This window comes from Myotis lucifugus, unplaced genomic scaffold (assembly GCF_000147115.1).
Source record: "Myotis lucifugus unplaced genomic scaffold, Myoluc2.0 scaffold_785, whole genome shotgun sequence".
Classification (NCBI taxonomy): Eukaryota; Metazoa; Chordata; class Mammalia; order Chiroptera; family Vespertilionidae; genus Myotis; species Myotis lucifugus.
In genome coordinates, this window is record NW_005871833.1 from 97,371 (window position 1) to 103,656 (window position 6,286).

The window sequence follows — 6,286 nt, forward strand, 5'->3', positions numbered from 1 at the left end:
TCTTTCGTACTCTCAGGACTTGTGTGTATTAAAATGGAAGTCCGTCCTGTTTCGCTCATGTCCTGTGGTGTCTGACTAGTCACAACGCTAATGGTCCTGTGCGAGGGAGCATCAGTGTAGGTCACGGTGAGAGGGTCAGTTCTTACGTGAGATTGATTTCCCGAAGAGTATATCATGGAAGGAAGTAGACGAAGGGAATGCAGTGAGGGTCCCCTGGAGTTGCCTGACCAGCACTTACATTCTGGGGAATTCTTCCCCTCCCACCTCAGTTGGCCTACTCTCAGGCCACCACGTTTATTCTGCGAGATTTGACCCCTCTCTGGCCTCCGCTGATGGGTGCTCATGGTTTCCCAGTGTCCAGACTCAGACTAAGGGCCACCTGAATGGTCATATAGGTTGGGGCTGGGTGTGCTGAGGAACCAACAGACCTGGGATAAAGCCACATGGCCAGAGGGAAGCTTGGCTCCTGGTGCCTCAACCACCCCCTTGCCCTGTGAATCCTCGAAGAACTGCCTAACTTTGGGTTCCCTAACAACTCTTACGTCTTTAAGGCTCCTCCCCTTTTCAAATGAGATGGCTTTATTATTGGTGTCCTTCATGCTGTTTTCACCAAACCCAAATCCCTCCCCCTTCCTGGGACCACTCGGTCTTGTGAGAATGCCACAGCACCCTGCCCTGCCCCTTCCAAAGGCTGGGCTTGGTGCCAACCAGGCTCCCCGAGCCCATGAACACAAATTATTCCAGTGGCAGCACTGACCGTTACTACTAGTTCCTGCTGCACAGGCAGCCAGCGCTATGCCAGTAACTTGTGCTTCTTGAGGCCTGATTGATCAGTTCTTCCTTTGATTCTCTGAGCCACACAGTGTACTCCCAATCGATTTCATGTTTGCTTTATGTGGCTGGAGTGAGTGATTTGCCACCCCAAGGAGCCCTAACTGATACAGAAGTTGATGCCAGAGAATGGGTTGGCGCTAATCAACCCTGAGGGAAATGTGGGTTGCTTTCAATTAAATGTGGGGTCTTGGGATAGGCCACTGGAAGACCAAGGCATGGGGCAGTGAAACATCTATTGCCTGTGGTCAGTTATCTGTAATCATCTGCTTCCTGGGATGAAGGGCTTGATAGCTGCTGTCAGAGACAAACCCAAAGACTATAAAGAAAGTCTAGACCAGTGGTTCTCAACCTTCCTAATGCCGCGACCCTTTCATACAGTTCCTCATGTGGTGGTGACCCCCAACTTCATTGTTACAAATTGAACATAATTAAAGCATAGTGATTAATCACAAAAACAATATGTAATTATCTATGTGTTTTCCGATGGTCTTAGGCGACCCCTGTGAAAGGGTCGTTCGACCCCCAAAGTGGTCGCGACCCACAGGTTGAGAACCGCTAGTCTAGACAGAGGTATCAGAGGGTATCTACAAATACCCTGATCCTACAGCCAAATTCATATCAGCCAAGTTCAATAGTCTTGCCCTATCTATGCTTGACTGCTCGACCAGTCAACTGGTCGTTATGACATGCACTGACCACGAGGGGACAGACGCTCAATGCAGGAGCTGCCCCCTGGTAGTCAGTGTGCTCCCACAGCCAACCTTCCGTGGCCAGCCAACCCCCCACAGTCCCTGCCCCCCGGCTGGCTACCCCAATAGGCCTGATCAGGACTGGGCGAGATGGTGGCCCCAGTCGGCCCCGATCACCAACCAGGCCAAGGGACCCCACCCATGCAACATAGGTCTGTGCTTTGACCAGGAATCAAACTCACAAGCTTTTTGATGTATGGGATGATGCTCCAGCCAACTGAGTCACCCAACCTAATGGCTCTGTCTAGAATTATCAGTCCTATGTTAAATAGGTGTGTGTGAGAGTGGGCATCCTTGTCTTGTTCCTGACCTTAGAGGGAAAGCTTTCAACTTCCAACTTGAGCACAATATTAGCTGCAGGCTTGTCCTATTTGGCCTTTATTATGTTGCAGTTGAACTATCCTTGCATTCCAGAAGTAACTTCCATTGATCATGGTGTGTGATCCTTTTAATGTGCTATTGAATTCATTTTGTTAGTACATGTTTCCCCTGCTATCTGAAAGTAGATGTTCCTTTGAATCTTTCCAAAACTGAAATGACGTAAAGTGAAGAAACAATGACCTGAGAACACATCTTGCAAACGGATGCACAAAATTAATCAAGATAAAGCACAGATGCTGACAGATACAGGTCAACGTGAAGGTGCCTTGATGCTGACATGCTGAGTGTAGTTCCAGGGGAAGGAGCTTGACAGGGCCACTCTTGCTGTTTGGGCACCTGCTGCCTCTATAACAATTCATGTGACTTTAGAATTCTTCTGCTAAAGGCAGAATATATTCCCTACCCCAGGTGACTTGCTTTGGCCAATAGAATGAGGGTACAGTGATGGTACCAGTTCCAAGTCTAGGCCTCAAGGGGCCTTGAGCATTTTTACTCTTTCTCTTGCATTTCTTTTCTTTTTTTTATTTGAGAGAGAGGAAAGGAGAGAGAGAGAAACATTGATTTGTTCCACGTGTTTATGCATTCTTTGGTCGATTCTTGTATGTGCCCTGACTAGGGATTGAACCCACAACCTTGGAGTATTGGGACAATGCTCTAACCAACTCAGCTGTTGGGTCAGGGTGAAAATTTGTTTCTTTATTAATAAACTAGAGGCCCAGTGCCATGCACCAGTGGGGTCCCTTGGTCTGGCCTGAGGGGATAGCTGAAACTGGCTTTCTGACATCCCCCGAGGGGTCCTGAATTGCTAAAGGGTCCACGAGTCTGTGCACCAAGCCTCTACTGTGCATATAAGATCATTGGTTAATCTCTTCCCGCCCTCCCCCTCCCCCCTTCCCTCTGAGATTCATCAGTTTGTTCCATGTTTCCATGCCTGTGCATTGAGCGTCTGCCTCCTGGTGGTCAGTGCGTGCCGCAGCTATCGGTTGAACGGTCGAACGGTCGCTTAGGCTTTTATATATATAGATGGCTTATCTATGTACAAGGCTGTAGGTCCCATTGCAGGAAGTGAGGGGGAAGGCAGAAGTGTCATATACGGAGGGCCCTTCTTCCTCAAGGGCCCCTGGACTCTAAGTGGTCTCTGTTTATAGACTGATTCAAGGAGGTTGTGACTCTAGTGTGGTGGCCCTAGTCCACCTCTTTCTGACCTAGACGTCCACTTATTTTGTGATAGAAATCAGGAATCTGGGTCGGAGCTATAAGCAGTGGCCCCCTTTTCAATGCTCGAGTTCCCCCCATCGTCACAGGGGAGATCAGAAAGCATTTCAACCACTGGCACAACCCCCACCTCCGCAACTTGCTCTGATATGGAAGTGGTGGAATGAGTACCTCAGTGGGTTTGGAGCTTTATAGTTGTTCTGTCCATCTTTCCCAGTCTCCTAGATTCCACCATTTTTTTTTAAACATCCTCACCCAAGGATATTTTTTTAAAAATATATTTTTATTGATTTCAGAGAGGAAGGGAGAGGGAGAGAGAGAGAGAGAGAGAGACATCAATGATGAGGGAGAATTATTGATTGGCTGCCTCCTGTATACCCCCTACTGGGGATCAAGCCTGCAACCCAAACATGCGCCCTTGACTGGAATCGAACCTGGGACCCTGCAGTCCGCAGGCTGACGCTCTATCCACTGACCCACACCAGCCAGGGCTCAATGAGGTTTCAAAATGAACGTCAGTCTCCTCCGTGCAGGGGTGCTTGGCTCCTGTGGGCCGTGCTTCCATGTCTGAGCACTGCAGCCTGGCGAGCACTCATTCTGGGCTCCCTGAAAGGCAGGGGTCTCTCTCAGCCCTGGATTATCTGGGGGTTCCCTCTCTCACCTGGGCTGAGTCCCTGGATGGCCAGGGACAGACGTGAGTTTGAGTCTTCTCCCAACTCACCTGCCTGTGGCTCTGGGCCATTTCTCTGAGCCCGAGTTTCCTCATCCAGGAAATGAGTAGACTGTGAGGAGGGAACGCATCCAACACATTTGGATTCCCATCCCCGCCAACCTCTACTTCCCGGTAGCAGTTCGGGGCCTCCTGGGGGCCAACCAGTTAACCTTCAGAGCCCCCATTGACGCGGTTGCTTCACCCTTTCATGCCTCAGTTTTGTCATCTGTAAAATGGTGATGGTAATACTACCTATCTAAAAGGGCTTTGGGGAGGGGTCATTGCACTTATGTTAAGGCTAAGAACAGGAACTGTACTAAGGGCAAGTGTTCAAGCACTGTTAACCAGTCCTGGCTGGGTGGCTCAGTGGGTTGGAGCATTGTTGTTCTGCACACCAAAAGGTTGCCAGTTCGATTCCTGGCCAGGGCACATACCTAGGTTGGGGGTTCGATTCCCATTTGGAGTGCATACGGGAGGCAACCAATCTATGTTTCTCTGTCCTTCCTCTCTCTCTCTCTCTCTCTTTCTCTCTCTCTCATCAATACAAACATATCCTCAGGTGAGGATTAAAAAAATACATTAACCATATGTTATCATCATCATTATGTGTAACAATTATTATTCTGTTCTCATACATTTCGAGCCCTTGTTAAATGTGTTAGTTAAACATACTGGTCCCTAAACACAGGAAAATTTGCTCTATCTTGCTCACGACAAGAGAAATGTAAACTAGAACTACCCTGAGATACTGTTTCTCCCAGCCCTCGCTTTAGGAAACGTAAAAAAAAAAAAAAGCATAATATGACACTGGGGACGCAGATAATCTCTCTCCCACAGGCTGCAACAGTGTCTATGGATGATGATGTAGAAATTTCTATCAAAATGACACACGATCGATCAGACTGATCAGCCCATCAAACCTCAGAGGGAAGGCAGGGGAGGGCGGGGGTAAGGGGGAGAGATCAACCACAGGACTTGTATGCATACATATAGGCCCAACCAATGGACACAGACACCAGGGGGGTGAGGGCATGAGTGTGGGGGTGGGGGAAATGGGGGGATAAGGACACATATGTAATACCTTAATCAATAAAGAAAAAAATAAACCAAAAAAAAGAAGAAAGAATAAGAAACAAACAAAAAAATGACACATGCACATGTCCTTTACATCAGCAATTCCACTTCAGGGGAAGGAGCTCACCAACGTACACGCCAGCAGAATTGCTGACGATCAAGGTGATGTATCAGCCCTGGTTGTAGTAGCAAAGGATTGAAAACACCTCAGCAGTCCCACAGCCAGGAACGGGTTAAATGAATTCGATCCCAACCACACCACAGAATCCAAAGAGCTGTTCAGAAATGGTGAGCAAATTCTCTTTGTACTAAAATGAGAGGCTCTCTGAGATATACTGGTAAGTATAAAGAAATGCAGGCACGGAACAGTAAAGTGTGCCACCTTTTGTATAGAAAAAGGGAGAAAATGAGGAGTATTTGAGCAAAGGTAAAATACATGTATTACATTTGTACAAATATATAATTATATATCGTAGTGAATACGTGTTATAACAATGTGTTACATATTGGATAATTACATTCATATTACATATATCATAGTGTACACATAAAGTTGTATGATAGCTTACATCTTTAAAATCTCAAATATAAAATATATCTTATATTTTAAAATATATTCATTCTTATTACGGATGTACATATGTACAGAATATATACTATAGTGTAGATGTATGTGCATAATACATACCAATGATAATCACACATGTATGGATATGTGCATGTGTATAATATTCATGCATTATCTATATACTAGAGGCCCAGTGGGCGAAATTCATGCCTAGGTAGGGTCCCTAGTGGCTGCTGGCTGCTGGCCGCTGGCCGGGGCCTCCCTTCTCCCAGCTGCCTGCTGCCACCACCGCTGGCCAGGACAGGGCCTGCCCAGGAGAGGGGCCACTGGAGGTTGGCTCGCCAGCCCTACCCCCTGGTCAAACTCCCGGTGGAGGGGAAAATTTGCATATTAGACTCTTTATTATATAGTGTTCTTTTTTTAAAAAAAATACCTTTATTCAGAGAGGAAAAGAGAGGGAGAGATAGAAACACCAATGATGAGAGAGAATCATTGATTAGCTGCCTCCTGCACGCTCCACACTGGGGGACCGAGCCCACAACCCTGGCCTGTGCCCTGACCGGGAGTCAAGCCATGACCTCCCGGTTCATAGGTCTATGCTCAACCTGAGCCACGCCGGCCTGATTCTATATACAGTGGGGCCTTGACTTACGAGTGTCCCGACTAACGAGTTTTTTGAGATACCAGCTGTCTCTCAGCCGATTTTTTGCATTGAGTTGACACGAATAATTTGAGTTAACGAGCTCCTTAACG